The 19337-nt window shown below is 41.2% G+C and overlaps 1 pseudogene; it reads left to right on the plus strand.

Annotated features, from left to right (window-relative positions):
- The first annotated feature begins 3389 nt into the window (after positions 1 to 3389).
- Positions 3390 to 8329, plus strand: LOC147462987 (uncharacterized; annotated as a pseudogene).
- Positions 8330 to 19337: the final 11008 nt, after the last annotated feature.

Here is a 19337-nt window from a genome sequence, read left to right on the forward strand (position 1 = left end):
TGCCGAATCTACTTCCTCCCCAAATTACATAAACCATCCCTTGTTGCTAGATCTATTTGTGCTTACAATGACTATTTTTTGGAAAATGCATCAAAATGGTTACACATAGAGCTATACCCTATCCTCTTGAGTTACAAACAACATCTAAAAGATTCCTTGTCCCTAATCAAAGGCCTACACCATACCCATTTTCCACCAAATTCTCTCCTTTTTACTTTTGATATAAACTCTCTCTATCCTAGCATCCCAATAGACCAAGGACTCCTTGCTCTTAAAACAACCATTTGTAAACACTTCGATCCTCCAAAAACCAACTTCATAATCTCTCTTTCTACCCTCATCCTTACACAACACTACATCAGTCTCAATAATAGAACTTTCAAACAAATCAAAGGCACAGCAATGGGATCCAATTTTGCCGTGGTCTATGCTTGTCTTTTCCTTTACCACCTAGAATCCCAATCCCCACTTCTTAATGACCCAAACCTGGCATACTCAGAAGATTCATTGATGATGCCTTTGGAATATGGACTGGCCCCATTGAATCTTTAACAGTCGTCCTCAACACCTATGCGGGAACTTTGCTTGAACACATTAAAATCACCCCCTCCATTTCTACCAATCAAGCCACAATCCTAGACATCCACTTCTTCAAGGGACCCAAATTTTTAACCCATGGCATCCTAGACTCTAATTGCTTCCAAAAACCTCTAAACTCTTTCCACTATATACCATGGATCTCTTGGCACCCTACCCACCAGAAAATAGCCTTCATCAAGTCATAACTTAGGAGATACATTATGAGAGAAAGCTCCTTCGAACACTACCTTAGCACAAGGAATCTCTTTTTTATCAGACTCAGGAAAAGAGGCTATCCTAGGCAAGTGCTTCTCAAAGTATTCAGCTCAATCTCTTATTTAGAAAGGGAAAACCTCTTGATTAAACCTTCCTCAACAAAAAACCACCACTCCCCAACCATCTTTAAAATACCTTTTACCCCCGAAACTAGAAAACTTAAACCCTCCTTGGCAATTGGTAAACCTATCCATCAAGCTTGCCTAAATTCTCCAAACCTCTCCCACTTAGATAAACCCATCACATGCTGGACCACAGAACCCATTTACATACACTCCTCAAAAACAAACCTTATGCACCATAATGACATTCAACCTGCCCAAACTTACCCTCATTTGTCTTTACCTTACTCTCTGTGCAGGTTGATGGATCATACTACTTCGGCGCATGTTTATCACCGCTTGCCCCATATCCAAGTATACCCATACTTTGTCACTATCTATCCCGCTTTTGTACCCCACTTATGATCCAGAGGTTTTTTGTACCCATCTTAAGAGCATAACAATTTTTTGTACCCAACTTATGAGCAAAACCATCTTTTGTACCCCACTTATGAGCTAAACAATTCTTTTTTACCTCCACTTATGAGCAAAATCACCTTTGAACGCCACTTACGAGCAAAACCAATTTTTTGTGCCCCACGTATAAACAAAATCCCTCTTGGTGTACCCCACTTTATAGGCAAAACCCTTTTTCTTTGCAACCCTTTTCTTTGCACCCAGTGAACGGGAAAACCCTTTTTAGTACCCCACAAACGGGCAAAATCTTTTTTGGTTACGACTCTAAACCTCCTCCGACACTACTCTTAACCGCCGTTGTCAATACTCTACCATAAATCTCTACCGCTAAATTAATTTATTTGTTTTTCTCCCTACCAAAACAAGTACCGTGCATATCCCTGACTGTTCTACCCAAAGCTATATCAAATCCAAACCAATCTCTGGAATCCTTCCATAAGTATTACCTAATTTTTTGTAAGACTCCTTTGCTCATAATTTCTACGTAAACCCTCCCAACTTAACGAACTCACCCTAAGTGAGTCTCTTTTTCTCCCTCTGAAAACCTATGTCTAATCCCAGGGGATTCACTCTATATATAAAATGGGACGCCACCTCTACGAGCGGACAACCTTGATAAAACCCCTATATACGACTCATATTAGGGAATATGACCCCGCTTTCTACGCTTATACGACACTCAATGAAGAAAACTATCATACCCCTATCTTACATGTAAAACTAGTAACATTTAATGCACTAGTAATGCACTCAAGACCATTTTTGAAGGTGTGTGAGGTCTTGGGACTGAGGCTAGGGACACTAGGTGTGTTTTCAAGCATAATTTGGTTTATGAAGCTTCCATTTTTATTACACCAACTAGTTTTGTCAAGGAACTAGTTTTGTCAAGCTATAATATAAAGCCTTTATGGAGGGGGAATCGGCTCCATGTAAATCCGGTCCTCAACTGTTGTCACTTGTTCTATTTCTCTCTCTTTTCAAGTATTGTCAATGCCAAATTATCTAGGTGTAAATTGCTATGTTTCTTTCTCAATTAAGTACTCTCTCTATGCTCATTAGGAACTTGTTCTTAATGAAATGCTCACTATGTTATCAATTTCCGCTACACACAAGTTACTAGTGCATTAAATGTTACAACAAGGGATCTAGCTTGCCTGCCCAACCAAGAGCAAATTAGAGACAAATGAAAGTCATAGGTTTCTCAGGAAATAGTTGTTCCAAATGATTAAGAATATACCAATAGCATGGTCAAACCACATAATTCTAGAGTCACAAGTTGCCTTAGGGTCGAGGAATTTGCAGGCACATTTTAAATATGGTTGAGACATTCCACTGTTATTTGGTGTAGAAGTAAGGATTGCTCTTTACAAACTCCATATTGCCTTTAGTGCAGATATAAAGACCAGCATTGGAGGCACATTTAGCTTGATCAACAAAATTGAGGTTGAAAGGAGCCTTTATTGTTACCATATACATGTGGTAGTGATGTGTGTGAACACACTAGGACCGCCGGAGCATTTTTTCCTTCTTTAGGAGGTTTTTTCCCCCGTGCATTGTATATACGCCCATCACTCTAGGGCTATCTATCTTTCCATTGCACACTAAGTAACACACTCTCTATTGTGTGCCTTGAGCTTCCTTCGTCTTCTCCAAGTTGTGTGTCTCTCTCTACAACCATAATTCCAACAATTCGTATCAAAGCAGGTCACGTCCTCCCGGGCTTAGTCGCCAACTGCTCCAGCACACGCCTGCTCACTTTCTCCGATTTCAGTGAGCTTTGGCAAGCGTTCGCAGGTCTGCTCAGAATTTTGATTTGGGGCTCATTTCGGCCTCCGTTTCCACTACAGGCGGTACTACACAGGCTATTTCGTCATTTTGTGCAGAATTTTTTTCAGTGTCGTTTTCTGCATAACAGATGCCTTATAGTCTTCTACGATTTGTGCTATATAGCACATGTTGTTCCCGCTCCGTTTCTCCTATTTTCGGGCAGTTTTCACATCAAGTGCAGCTTTTACCATGGCTAACAACAACAACACAGATGTGTTCAAGATGTTTCTTGTTGAGGACACGTTCGATGGGGACAACTACCCTATGTGGGCTTATATGATGCAACATTTTCTTGTGTCAAAGGGTGTCTGGAACATTGTGCAGGGCATTGATGGACGTCCTGGTTCTGAGGATGTAGGCGATGTTGAGGATGTTGCAGGTCTTGCTGCAACGATTGCAGTTGTTAGAGTTGTTTTGCCTACGGCAGAACAAGCTCGTTGGGATGTTAAGGATGCGCAGGCTCATGCATTGATTGCGTTGTCTGTGAAGCGCACCATTGTGCCTCACATCCGTTCAGCAAAATCTGCATAACAGTCTTGGGATATTCTAACAAGTCTTTATGCAAGCCGCAATGAGGCTAAAATTGCTTTGCTGCGTAAAGAGCTGGAGTCGAAGATTATGCATGAGGAAGATGATATGGACACTTTCCTTGCTAGTGTCAAGGATATCAATGAGCAACTTATTTGTGCAGGTGAGGTTATTTCAGACAGATCCCTTGCGCAGACTGTTCTTCATGCCTTACCAAATTCTTACCAGACTTTTGCTAGAACTTGGAGACTTATGACCCAAGGAAATCCAGAAGTTGTCAAGTTTGATGCATTATGCACATTGTCGTTGCAAGAGTCACTCTCCAGAAAAAATCGGACTAGACAGCGTGCAGTTGAACAGGCTTTTATTGCTTCTCAAAGAAAGGGTGGTAACAGCAATGCAGCCACTTCTTATGGTTCTGCTGCGAGTGGCAAAAATTCTGTTCCTAATACTTCTGCTGGCAGCAATTCGTCTGGAAATTCTGGTGATAACGGCAAAAAGAATATGTGTTGCCATTATTGTAAAGCCAATGATCACTTGATCAATTCGTGTCCTAAGTTGAAGGCCAAAGAGGCTAAGAAGAAAGAGGGTGGTTCCACTACAAATGCAGCCATTGTTGAGTCTTCTGTGAAAGGAGACTGTGTTGCTGATGTTGATGCGAAATGGGCTTTTAGCGCACAGTGCACTTACAATCCTGTTGTCCATGATGCATGCTTGTCAGTTGCTGCAGATTCACATGTGTGGTATTTCGACAGTGGTGCTACAAAGCACATTACCTCACATCGTGAATTTTTTACCTCTCTCGAGTCTGTCCCTCATGGGAATTCAGTCACTTGTGCCAACAATGCCTCTTATCCAGTTCAGGGAGTTGGAAAGATTGTGCTTACTGCTGCTAATGGCAGTTCTTTTACACTTGTTGATGCACTTTATGTACCTGGGATCAAGAAGAATCTCTTGTCTGTATCCGCACTTGCTAGACTTGGACTTGTAGTCAAATTTGTGGATGACAGATGTACAGTTCATGATCTTAGTTTTGGTGATGAAATTGTTGCATCTAGCCTTTTGTGCCGTGGGCTGTATAAGCTCACTTTGTATGACAAGTGTGGACAAAATTTTTCAAATGCTGTTGCAGATTCAAGGGCTATTTCAGATGCAAAACTTTGGCATGCACGTTTTGGTCGTCTGAATTTTGCCAGTTTGCTACGTTTGCAGAAATCTGATATGGTTGCTTCTTTGCCGCATCTTGAAGCACCTATCAAACATGTTTGTGAAGGCTGTATTTTGGGTAAGATGCAGCGTTCTAAATTTCCACACGATGGTTCAGTTCGGGCCACGTGCAGGTTGCAGCTTGTGCATAGTGATGTTTGTGGGCCCATGCAAACTCCGTCCTTGGGCAATTACCTGTACTTCGTGACTTTCATTGATGATTACTCCAGGCATGCATGGGTATTTCCGCTTAAAGCGAAGTCCGAAGTTTTTATGTGATTCAAAAAAATTTTGGCAATGGCTGAAAATGTCTCAAAATGTACTACGGGCACCCTCCGTTCCGATCGAGGGCAGGAGTATATGTCTCATGAATTTAATGCATTTCTAGCTAGTCGTGGGATAAAACACCAATGTACAGTGCCTTATACACCTCAGCAAAATGGTGTTGCTGAGAGGAAAAACAGGTCACTTACGGAAATGGCACGATGTATGGTCAAAAGTCAAGCTTTACCGCATTCTTTTTGGCTTGAGGCCATCATGTGTGCCACTTATGTACTTAACAGGTGTCCTACGAAATCTTTGAAGTCTATTACTCCATAAGAAGCATGGCATGATAGAAAGCCTTCTATTGAGCACATGCCTGTTTTTGGATGTTTGGCATATGCTTTGGTGCCACAAGTGCAGCGCAGAAAATTGGATGATAAGGCTGTCCTATGTATTTTTGTTGGTTATAGTGCTGAAAGCAAAGGTTACAGGTTGTATCATCCGCAAACAAAACGTATTCTGGTTTCATGGGATGTAGTGTTTGTGGAAGATTCTATTCAGCCCTTGCTGTCATGTACTAGAGACAGTAATGTAAGCTCACAGGACATTTATGACACTTTGTTGCCTCTTTTCAGTGGTGGAAATACAAATGTAAGTTCCCATGAGGCAAATGTACAGCCTATGGGGGTTTCTGAAAATGTTTTAGATCAGCCTATTTTTGATGCAGATGTACATGATGTACTTGATGAGGAACGGGCTGAAAATGAGCAGGCTAGAGGTATGCCAAAATGGCTAGTGCACACTTTGCGTGATAGTAAATTGGATGCACCTTTTCTAGTCGTACTCATTCATGATCTCGCCATGCATCTTATGCATCAGATTGTTATGCTTTGGTTGTGTCTAGCTTACATGATGTTGAGGAGCCTCTGTCTTTTGATGAAGCACAGAATTCAGAAAATTGGATGGCTGCCATGCAATCAGAATATGATGCACTTATAGAAAATGACACATGGACTTTATGTGATTTGCCTCCTGGAAAAAAGGCCATTGGTACAAAGTGGGTTTACAAGTTGAAACGCAAGCCGGATGGTGAGATCGATCGCCATAAGGCTCGACTTGTTGCAAAAGGTTATGCACAGCAAAAAGGCATAGATTATGAAGAGACTTTTGCTCCCACTTTTCGTATGACTACTGTACGTTTTCTATGTGCATTGGCAGCTCATTTTGGTTGGGATGTACATCAATCAGACATTGTTACTGCTTTCTTGAATGGTGACATATTTGAGGAAGTTTATGTAACGCAGCCTCGCGGTTTTGTCATAAAAGGACAAGAGGACAAAGTGTGCACATGTAAGAAGGCTTTGTATGGGTTGAAGCAATCTCCTCATGCTTGATATGAGAAAGCTGACACTCATTTGGTTAAACGAGGCTTTCGTAATAGTCCAACAGAAAGCACACTGTATGTAAAGCGTGAGGGTGATGTACTTCTCATTGTGGTTCTTTATGTTGATGATTTGCTGATCACTGGACCAAATGAGAGACATATTGCTGAATTTAAGGCTGATTTGAATGCTACTTTCAAGATGAAAGATTTGGGGCTGCTGCATCATTACTTGGGTATACAGTTTAAGCAGTGTGATGGTGGTATTGCCTTGTGTCAGAAAAGTTACATAGAGACATTGCTATGTAAGTTTGGACTTGAGGATTGCAAACCTATTGCCACTCCCATGGAAACAGGTTTGAAGTTGAGTCTACATGATGATGGCGATCCTGCTGATGTCACTCTTTACCAAACCGCTGTTGGCTGCCTCATTTATGTATGCAACACGAGGCCGGATATTCAGTTTGCAATCTCACAGGTCAGCAGATTTATGCATAGCCCAGGGTCTAAGCATTGGCAGGCTGTCAAGAGGATTTTCCGCTACCTTAGTGGCACTTTACATCTTGGCTTGTTTTATCCCAAGGGGGGATCATTGCCGCCAGACTTACATGCTTTTTCGGACTCAGATTGGGCTGGTTGTTTTGACACGCGAGTGTCCACAAGTGGTTTTTGTTTCATGCTTGGCAGTTCATGTATATCATGGTTGAGCAAGAAGCAACCTACTGTGGCCACTTTGAGTTGTGAGGCTGAGTACAGGGCAGTCTTCACAGCTACGGTTGAGTGTGTATGGCTCAGACGCCTTATGGCTGATTTGGGTGTTAGACAGGACACTACCAACACTATCTACACTGACAGTCAGAGCGCATTGGCAATTGCGAGGAACCCAGTTTTTCATGCTCGCACAAAGCACATTGAGGTGCATTACCACTATGTCATGGAAAGGCTCTCAGCGGGAGAGATCACCTTGGCTTATGTGCCAACACAGGACAACCTTGCAGATCTTTTCACAAAGGCATTGTCTCGTGAGAAGCTTGAAGCTTTCCGCAAAGCTTTGGGCTTACTCCCCTTTGTGGACTGATCTTGTCCTCAGGGCATGGCACTTCCCTTTACTCATGTGCCAGCTCTCGTTCACCGTATCACTCCAGGGGGGATTTGTTACCATATACATGTGGTAGTGATGTGTGTGAACACGCTAGGACCGCCGGGGCATTTTTTTCGTCTTTAGGAGGTTTTTTCCCCGTGCATTGTATATACGCCCATCACTCTAGGGCTATCTATGTTTTCATTGCACACTAAGTAACACACTCTCTATTGTGTGCCTTGAGCTTCCTTCGTCTTCTCCAAGCTCTGTGTCTTTCTCTGCAACCCTAATTCCAACATTTATAAGGTATCCTTTGTCCACAAATTGGTCACCTTTAAGAATTTTCAGTCATTAGTTATCCACAATAGCTGTTGGTAGGGTGGCAAGTATAATCAGATCTGACTGAGTATGGGTGAGAAAAACGCCTTGCTAGGGAAAATCCAAAGTTGATGGTCAACTCCAAAGGATTCCACTTTGACTTGTCTGACAGGTACAAACGGGAACACTTTAGAAACCTTTGGGACCATTTCTAGGAGGGTAGAGTCATTGCGAGTGCATAAGTTATTTTGGAATTCCTTTACATCTTCCAAAGTAGCAATGTCTCTACAGAAGAGGCCACCAGTTTGTGGCACAATAGGGGTAGCGGAAGTACTAATGAAGGCAGGATAAAGCCCACATAACTTTTAAAGAAAATTGGCAAGTTCAACACGAGAATAAAAAAAATGAGCAAGATCTTGATTATATTGTTGAGCTAATACAAGTAATTTGGAGACGTATAGAGAGATCGTAGCCACACCATCCTCTGAATCTTTTTGTAGAGTAGTCAAAATCTTGACCCAGTCATTGAAGAACAACATGTGTAAGATAGAAGACTTCTTGTCAGCAGTCACGATAGAATCATATATACTTTGTGACGCATCCAAATCGCTAATACATCAGAGAACAAGGGAACTAGCAACATGAGGTTCTGAGCTAACTCAAGCCCTTGGGAAAGGGATAGGGCTTGTACAAAAAAAGGTAAGGGGTTAGATTGTAATTATTTGGGCCAAGTGATCTTTTTATTTTTGCTTTCCTATCTTCTAGATCTGGGAGAAGAGGGTTTATGTAATGGGTGGTCCACTAAATATTTCTCAATATTTTCCTTAATATTTGCATGTTTCAAAGGGTCATGGATCACCCTCATTCAAGCAGTCATCTTGTCTTTAATTTGGACCTGAAAGAATCATTTAGAACAAGGGTAAGTAATTTTGAATTAACCTACAACCTTAAAACTAGCAATGTCCAAAGACTATGATAGCCGTGAGCAGGAATCCGACCTATAGTCTAAAATGGAGCGCCTAACAGCAGTCAACCTAAACAGGACTTATAGACAGTGGGTCCCTCAAAGCACTATAGATCAAACTATATCTAAAGCCAACATCTTGTTCACCCAGTAGACTGGGAAACCTTGTGTTTAGGACGTGTGTGTTGCTATTTTTAAACTAATACTTATACACAAAAGAACTTATCAGTTCAAAAGATAGCTTGCTTTAGACTATGGACAATAGTTAGTACAAAAATGACTCAGTCTTTGATTTATTTTTGTACATTCAACTAAGAATGAAATATCATTTTAGTGTTTTTGTACAAGAGATAAGCCAAAAGAGTTTTTTGCTTTAAAGTATAGGAGGTATGTTCTTCAGTGAGACAAACACCAGCAAAGTCAAAAAGCTCATAAGTAAAGATAGAATTCTCACATGCATCCATATAAACAAGACAATAGATTTGTTAGCTTTGAATACGTATTATAGGTGTCAACAAACCTATCAGTTGTTATCCATGTCCTACTTAAAAACTTTTTACTTAAAACTACTATCCTTTTTAGAGTATCACATGTAGCAAAGTATCAAGAAGACTAACAGCCAATCAAAGAGTAAATATATAATCCAGATGACGTGTATATCCATATGTTTTGATAGTGATCAAAATGCAACAACCCCTTCTGATTCAAATGTCAAAAGTTCCCCTTAATTTTAGAGTAATTTATTATGATCAGAAGGCCACCACCCCTTTTGATCCAAGTGTCAAAAAGACCCTTAAGTATATAATAAAAAATTGTATATCCATATGTTTTGGTACTGATCAGAAAGTCACCACCCCTCATGATCCAAGTGTCAAAAAGTTCCCCTTAATTTTAAAGTTTATTCATTGTGATCAGAATGCCACCACCCCTTATGATCCAAGTGTCAGAGAGAACCCCCCCCCCCCCCCCCCCCCCCTTTTTTTATAAACATTATGTATTCATTGCAACTTTCTTACTGCAAACAAAGATATTTTTTTTTATTGTTATGTGGATCAGAAAGTCATCACCCTCTTCTGATTCAAGTGGTGAAACCATTATCAAATAAATTAAGTATATTTTGACTAATCATACCTTATGCTCTTGGATTATTCAGTTTATCAACTTAAAGCTCTATGTTAAAATGTCTAGATGTCAGTTATTTTAGGTAAAGTCTTGATAACAGTCATTAAATTACTACTCAAAAAGTCTCAAGTGGCAGTTTTTAAGAAATCTCAATATAGCCAGGTAAAAAGGCACCAGCCCAATCCTTGTAGAACTAAGGCCATCCAAAACGAACCCAAATTTAGACCTATCATACAGTAGGGCTTCATTCATAGACTTAAAACATGTTTTTTTGCGCCAAAAATTTCCAACAAAAATGAGTTCCCAAGCCATACAAGAAGCAGCCATAATGTCAATTAAATTTTCCAAAGTAACCAGTTTTTTTAATTAAAAAAACTCATAGTACTATTAAAACTTTAAAAGCCAGAAGCCACCGGCTATTTTTCATTTTTTAGTTCTTATTTTGGATACCAACCCAGCATCGGGCAAGTAATGAACCAATAGTAACCAAAGTATGCACCATAGTTTAGCTCGATTTGAAATAAAACATACCCTTTATAATCCTAAAGGGAAAATTTGATCGTTTTTAAGTCTATCAACAAAAACATAAGTAGGAAAGTCTATCAACAAATTTGATCGTTTTTAAGTCTATCAACAAAACATAAGTAGGAAAGCTTAATAGCACCAAACCAGCTAAGCATTACGAGCCAGCAGATGAGCAATGACAAGTAGAAATAACACACACCCTTTATAATCCTAAAGGGGAAAAGTGGATTGTTTTTAACTCTATCAACAAGACATAAGTAGGAAAGCTTAATAGCACCATATCAACTAAGCATTCCAAGCAAGCAGATGGCCGACATCACCTAGATTACCAACATCACTTAGAAAAAACCCTGGAAATTTTCTGCTATATGGAACCAAAGAGAAGGAGCATACATTTGCTCAATTAATCTTAATATCTATTATGTAGAATTTGAAGCAAACAAAGCCTGGTCTAGCAAAACCTTTCAATCAAAAATTAGTAAATGCACCACTTATACGGAGCATAATGCCAAAGTAACGCATGTATAATCATCAATAACCAACCTAAGAAGCGGTGTAGTATTTTTGCACGGTTATCAATAGTATGCAACATTCCTAAGTGAAATAGTTCAGCAGTTTTAAGTTTTTCCAACCAGTGATGGTATTTTTTCAAATCAAAAAAGGAACCACCGTTTTGGCCTCAGCCAGTATGGCAAAAGCTACCATGATCAAATGTTAAGCTACTTAGAGAGACACATTTTTTTAATTAAAAAAATAGCTAACAATAGCACAAAAAATAATGTCTGTTTATGCCACTGACATGTGGAGCATCGCCCTTCTTAATGATTTACATTTGTAGACAAGGAGTCAACATGCAGTCAATGACCCTAACTCACAAAATGAAAGAGAAGAACCGATTCAAGGCTAAGTGAGGGGAAATCACCCTCACCTCTCTTTAAATAGCATCACGAAGTGCCCATCATCATCCACACCACTCAAGGCCCTTTGGCTCGGGATCTGAAGAGATCTGTAGATGCAGAGGCTAGAGAGTGAAGCGTTGCATTCCAGCCAAGTCATTGCCACAAGGTGTTGGGGTATAAAGCCCAATATGGTCGCCCAAATAAGTGGGCGGGCCGCCAGGTATGTACACATATTCTTTTGTAAAAACCTAATAAGAACTCACTATGCTCTACACATTACAGTAGAGCGAGTTCACCATATCGTCGTGCTCTTCTTCTCGCACTTTCTCTTGCGTCGCACTTCCGCTCGTACTCCTTCAACTGGTATCAGAGCTTAGATCGAGGCTCGGGGCAGCACTGCAGGAGGCTAGAGTCACCAACTCAGATTGGAGTGAAATTCGACAGGCGAAGACACGACCCCAAATCTCGTGGTAAAGCCCGAAGGACTAGGTGTTGTCAGAATTTCATTCTGAGGTCATCTCGGCCACCGTTCGGCTTCGACAAAGGTCTGCGTAGGCCATTTTCGACTACATGGTCTCGACGGGTGCAAATCCGACTCTGCAAATTTGGGGTTTTTCGGCCTACGACTGCAGGTGATGAGGATATCGACACTCCCAGAGTGTTGATTTGTGGCTGTCTACACATCAAAGGACTGCTCACAGTTCTTGGAGGCGTGTCACATACGACACGGGCGCATCTACACACAGACTGTAGGCGACATCCACTAGTTCATCAAGTAGCTTGTGTTTGCTGCTTGATATTCCAAATTTCATCCTGACATTGCAGGTACTTCCACATGGGATGTATTGTCAGAGATGATGTATGTTTGTTGAGGGTTTGGTGGCTGTGAGTCACGCAGCAAACAACCGCCGCAGCGGTTACAGCATATAGTGGGAAATTTGTGGATGTATGACTTTGTGGGAAGTCTATGTACTGTCAGATTTACTGCAGCCTTTGTTGAGGGTCGAGTGAGGTTTTATTGAGCTGGGGGATTCTCGAATGTTAAGATCCTTTCGGTGATACAGGTCTTGGAGCGATCCCTCGAGCACCCTTAGATAGGCAGCTAGGATGTATTGACTGTGAGTTAGACAGTTGGGATTGCACCTTTGCTTTACTGCCCTTGAGGCATTGTCGCAGTCTATGCTTACAGGACAGTGACAGGACAGTCAGAGACAGTACAGGTGCAGGACAGGTTTACCCACAACTTACAGTGTTAGAGAGACAGTGGTTTTTGGAGCTGTTTTTTGGTCTGTTTTTAGTACACCAGAGCCATTTTACAAAGGAGACTCTGCCAAAATTTCTGCAGAATCTGAAGCTTTCTTAGTTCATTTGACAGGTTGATATTGGTTCAGAGATCAGTTTACAGGGGAAACTCTGCCGAATTTTTCCCAGGAAAGTAAACTACTGTGAAGCGTAGCTATGGCTGGATCACAGGACACTGCTCTTTACAATATCAAGAAGCTGGATGGAACCAATTTCCCATTGTGGAAGAAGCAGATTTGGCACGTGTTGGTACAAAAGAAGCAGATAAAACCTATAAAGCTCAAGGGGATAAAACCAGAAGATATGGACGAAGATGAATGGAGCGAAATGGATGAATTGGCACTTTCTACCATTATGCTGACTTTGGCAGAAAGCGTTTACTTCAATGTAGCAGACGAGATGTCGGCTTATCACGCATGGTTAAAGCTGAGTGATCTTTATGAGAAGCAGAGTGCAGTTTCACAGGTATACTGGCTTAAGAAGCTTGTTGACTTGAAGATGAAAGAAGGGACACCTATGTCCAATCATCTGAATGAATTCAACACAATCTATAGCCAGTTGTCAGCTCAAGGTGTCAAGTTTGATAAACCTATTAGAGCTATGTTCTTGTTGATCACATTGCCGGAAAGTTGGGACACTTTTCGCACAGCTTTGAATTCTGCACCTCCATATGGTTTGAACATAGCAGGTGTAGAAGGAAGTCTACTTACTGAAGAAACCAATAGAAAGACAATGGACAAAGGCAAAGGAACAGCCTTAGTTGTTAGGGGAAGGACCAAAGAAAAGTACAAAGGTGGAAAGAGGAATCAGTCTCGTAGCAAGTCCCGCAGTGCTAAAGGCAAGAGTGACATAGAATGCTACCATTGTGGCAAGAAGGGTCACATGAAAAGAGACTGCAGAGAATGGAAAGCAGAAAAAGGCAAAGAGAAAGCTGAAGACCATGGTGAGAAGAACAAGTCCTCAGTGAAGATTCAAGAAATAAATGTGACAAACACTGTTGCAGAGGATGACAGTCTAGTGTCAGGAGACATCTACTTCTTGAAGAATACAATGGACTCAGCTCTTCTTACAGCATCTGATGGAAATGCACTGAGTGACTGGATTATAGACTCGGGGCATCACTTCATGTGTCTCCAAACAAGGAGTGGTTTACCTCTTATGTGACCACTAAAGATCATGTTCGGCTAGGCAATGGGCAGACATGTGAGATCTTAGGTGTTGGAGATGTTCAATTGAAGTTTCAGAATGGCTCTTCTTTCACGCTGAAGAATGTGAGACATGTTCCCGCAATTACAAAGAGCTTGATCAGCACAGGTTTACTTGATGATGCTGGCTACGTCACCACTTTTGGACAGAACATGTGGAAGATATCCAAGGGTTCTATGACAGTAGCACATGGAGTAAAGTCTGGAGGACTTTACATGATTTATGTATCAAATGTCTCTAAAAATGTAATCAATGTAACCGAGCAGCCGAACGTTTCTTTGTGGCATAGCCGGTTAGGACATATGTCCAAGAAGGGAATGGAAATCTTGTCTCGTTCTGGTTATTTGCCTGGCTTTTCATTTAATGATTTTGAATTCTGTGAACATTGTCTGTATGGTAAGCAAACACAGCAGCCACATAAGCATAGAAGCAGTAGAAGAGATACACAGTTGGCACTTGTTCATAGTGATTTGTGTGGACCTATGCCTAACCTATCTCTAGGGGGAGCTTCTTACTTTATGACATTTATAGATGATTACTCGAGGAAAGTATGGGTTTACTTTCTCAAGCACAAGGATGAAGCGTTTAGTGTTTTCAAAACGTTTGTGACACTTGTGGAGAATCAGAGTGGCAAGAAGCTTAAATGCTTACGCACTGACAATGGTGGAGAGTATGTTTCAAAGGCCTTTCAGGACTTTTGTGAGTCAAAAGGTATAAAACGTGAACTTACTGCTCCTTACAATCCTCCTCAAAATGGTGTTGCTGAGAGGATGAATAGGACCATACAAGAGAAGGTCAGAAGTATGTTGTCTAATGCACAGCTGCCAAATGGGTTTTGGGCTGAAGCTGTATCAACAGCTGTTCATCTTGTAAATAGATCTCCTAGCAAGGTTTTGCAGAAGGATTCAGTGCCAGAGATGGTATGGTCAGGCAAAATGCCCTCATACAAGCATCTCAGAGTCTTTGGCTGTGAGGCATATACTCACGTTCCAAAGGAATTTAGGAACAAACTTGAGCCAAAGAGTAGAAAGTGCATCTTTCTAGGCTATGGTAATTCTGGTGAGATGGGGTACAGACTTTGGGATCCCGAATCCAGAAAGGTTGTCCGCAGCAATGATGTTCACTTTAATGAATCCAAATATCATTCTAAACCAGAGAGGGTTGAGGAGATTAGAAGAGTTGTCTTCCAAGAAGATGGACCTGCACGTGCAAGACAAAATGTCAGGGCTCAAGAGGAGCAAGGACAGGATAGAGTGGAACCACAGGTTGTGGTTGAGCCTGAGCCACCTATTGTGCGTAGATCTGGACGTGTCACCGACCTCCTGATAGGTTTGTTCCATCTATGAACTATGTCATGTTGACTGATTGCAATGAGCCTTCATGTTACAAGGAAGCAGTGCAAATGAAGGACTCCGGGAATTGGCAATTGGCCATGCAGTCAGAGATGACAGCTCTGCATAAAAACAAGACATGGAAGCTAGTTAAATTACCACAGGGCAAAAAGGCTCTACCTTGTAAATGGGTTTACAGGTATAAGATCACCGCTCATGATAGTCAGCCAAAGTACAAAGCAAGGCTTGTTGCCAAGGGCTTTAAGCAAGAACAAGGCATTGACTTTGATGAAGTCTTCTCTCCGGTGGTCAAGATGACTACATTGAGATGCTTTCTTGCATTGGTTGCCATATTAGATTTGGTGTTGCACCAAATGGATGTCAAGACAGCGTTCTTGCATGGTGATTTAGATGTGGAAATTTACATGCAGCAGCCAGAAGGGTTTGTTGAGAAAGGCAAGGAAGATTGGGTATGCCAGTTGTTAAAGAGTCTTTATGGCTTAAAACAATCACCGAGGGCATGGTACCATAAATTCCACAAGTTTATGCTTTCTCAAGGCTACAAACGTAGTGAGTTCGATCACTGTCTATATACAAAGAAGGCTAAGGATGGTAGTTGGCTGATCCTTATTTTGTATGTGGATGACATGTTGATTGCTGGCAAGCACTTGGAAGAAATTTCAGCTTTGAAGTCAAAGATGGCAAAATCGTTTGACATGAAAGACATGGGTGAGGCAAGTCATATACTTGGTATGCGCATTGAGAGAGACAGATCAAAGAAGTTGATTTGGTTATCTCAAACAGAGTATATTGACAAGGTTTTGCAACGTTTCAATATGGAGAAGGGAAAGGCACTGAGTGTTCCATTGCCACCATATGTGAAACTTAGCAAACAAGATTGTCCTGTGTCTGAGGAAGAACAGGCTGAAATGGATAAGATTCCATATGCGTCTGCAGTGGGTAGTTTGATGTATGCAATGATTGCTACTCGCCCAGACATTGCATTTGCAGTGGGAGTAGTAAGTCGATACATGTCAAACCCAGGCAAGAAACATTGGGAGGCAGTGAAAGGAATATTGAGATACCTGAAAGCTACAAAGAGTATGCGTATATGCTATGGGAGTCAGGAGCTAAGTGTAAAGGGTTTTACAGACTCAGATTATGCACGTGACTTAGACAACCGAAGGTCTACGTCAGGGCATGTCTTTACATTGGCTGGTGGAGCAGTATCATGGCGTTCTAGATTACAAGATTGTGTTACTCAGTCTACTACAGAGGCTGAATATGTTGCAGCATCAGAGGCATGCAAAGAATCAATTTGGCTTAATCGACTAGTAACAAATTTGGGAATCAAAGAAGAGATACATGTGTTATATTGTGATAGTCAAAGTGCTATACAATTGGCTCGCAATCCAGTTTATCACTCAAAGACAAAGCATGCGGATGTGAAGTATCATTTCATCAGGGAAATGCTCGAGGATAAGCAACTTCAGCTTGTCAAATTTCACACCACAGAAAATCCTGCTGATCGACTTACAAAAGGACTTCCCTCAGAGAGCTTTGCGCATTTTCGCAAGCAGTTAGGTGTAGGGTAGTACATCACTTCTCTACATCTCTTGTATATTAGCTTGTATAGTAGCTTCTCTCACACTTAAAGTACCACATTGGACTTTAAGTGGGAGGTTGTTGGGGTATAAAGCCCAATGTGGTCGCCCAGGTAAGTGGGCGGGCCACCAGGTATGTACACATATTCTTTTGTAAAAACAAACTCACTATGCTCTACACATTACAGTAGAGCGAGTTCACCATATCATCGTGCTCTTCTTCTCGCACTCTCTCTGGCGTCGCACTTCCGCTCGTACTCCTTCACAAGGGAGCCACGGAGAGAAAGCATAGGACGTGCAAGGGCTAGAGAAGGAGAGAGACTGGGGTATTTTTTAGTTTTGCAGAGCAGGTGTGTTTGACGACCCTTTACCTGCAAAATTTATCTTTCTTGGCCATCCACCAGGCCATCGATCCTTTGTGACTAAATTATACTCCAATCGATGAGTTGAATCATCCTCAACATTAATCACCTCTATTTAAAAACCTGAGAAGTTTTCTTGTCACCCGCTAGCGTTAAGAGCTTCGTGTCGCACAGGGTTCCATCATAGCTTCATTCACGAGGCATATGACATGAGATGGTCGATTACTCAACCACTCAACAAGTCTTTGTAAGGATCCACCTTTCTCTAAATGTTTTCCCTACAAGTATGAAATAGCCTTTGTTCTTTGTAGAAGTCCATTTGCTAAGTAAGTGGTACATGCCTCATACAATGATGTCCACCTCTTGAATCCCTCTCCTACCAGTCAACTCCCATGTTTTCTTTCAGTACAATCTATCCACGGGATGTTGAGACCATCCGTACTATTTTCAACAAAGGTCATGATGCTATCCTAATGGGCACTGCAGAGCTCCCACCAACTTAGCCATGAATACATGTATGCAAGTTTTTTGTCCATGCAATTTTCTAGTCGCCACCATTGTCGTATCAATCGGGCTTTGGCTGCAACTACCTCCTTAGATAGTACTTGTCTTCACTTCTCACACATTTCTTTATGTGTTGCTTGCAAGGGAGCAACTATATATTTGACTGTGTGTTGATTCATGATGTTTGTGAAGGAGCGACTATATACTTGACCGTGTGTTGATTCATACTTTGCTTTCGATAAAATAGGCAAAGGCACTCTCATCCCTCCATCACATTGCCCTTACCACCATTGAACACATGGCGCATTGCATTCCAATTTGCTTATGCTTCACCCTCCATGGATCCAAAGAAATTTTCCGGTTTACATCCATGGTTAACTAATGTGTCATTAGTTAGGCATTCCTAAAAGAGGCAATGTGAATCCATGTCCTCATCCTTCATTTTGCATGTGGCTATAGTGAGAAGTTCTTGCATCCTATTTCACCAAGGAGTGAAAATTGGTTGTATGCAAAACAATGCTCTATGTAATACATAGTAGTTGAAAAAAACATACCTTTCCCCTCGCATTCTTATGCAATGCTGCAAATCAAATCAACAGTGAGGGCACTAAACACCAACAAATATTACGTTCTTTGCATAAAAAATATAGAACTTACCATTGTATGTTTTCGCTTTGTTTTCAAACAACTCACCATCGACATAGTCCAAGAACCATGGAGAGCCTCTCCACGAATCCTTACCATGGAGCTTATCTATCCACTTGTCGGGATTGATCCCACTCTCCTCTCTCTGTGACTCACTGGATTCTCGAGGCTCGAATCTCCTGAGCTTTTCTTGAGGACGCCCACTCATCATCGACAACACACAATATTGACTCCAATTGACCAAAACATACAATATGAATCATACATACGCATATAACATAACTATTCAATACATGTATATTACGCATCGCATTGTATATGCATGGTGTGGCTACTCCTCTCCATTGTATGTGGCCTATATGATTGACTTTCATCGCACAAATGCTTTGCCGAAGTGATCTTCTCGAAAACCCTGCAATGCCTTTTCAGAAGACAGACCGCAATCATGTGTAACACATGCATGGAACTTCTTCACCATTGAATTCTAAGCTTCCATCTTTTTTGCCAAGCTCAATACATCCCTACACAAGAAGCATTAGCAACACCGCACTCATATATACCATCCTATTTTCTATTGTTATTATACTCACCTTTCCAACTACCACTAGTAAACATGCATTCATAGCCACTGCCAGAGTAGCTTCTCCTGTGTTGGAATGGATGCCTCGATCATGGAAACCTCGTTCTTGACCAATCAAGGTAAGATTCATTCTTGTCATTGTAAGCTTTTAAGTCTTCACCTATTGGCAGCTTGATTATTTTATTCAATTTGTATTGAGATTCTACATAATTAGTTTGTGAAAAAATATATATACATTCAAAAGCAAGAAATACTCACTCCTCACAGTTGATGCATGCACATGCAACCTCAAATACTCACAAGGGGATCATTTTT

This window comes from Adiantum capillus-veneris, chromosome 2 (genome assembly GCF_014529385.1).
Source record: "Adiantum capillus-veneris isolate H3 chromosome 2, ASM1452938v2, whole genome shotgun sequence".
Lineage (NCBI taxonomy): Eukaryota > Viridiplantae > Streptophyta > Polypodiopsida > Polypodiales > Pteridaceae > Adiantum > Adiantum capillus-veneris.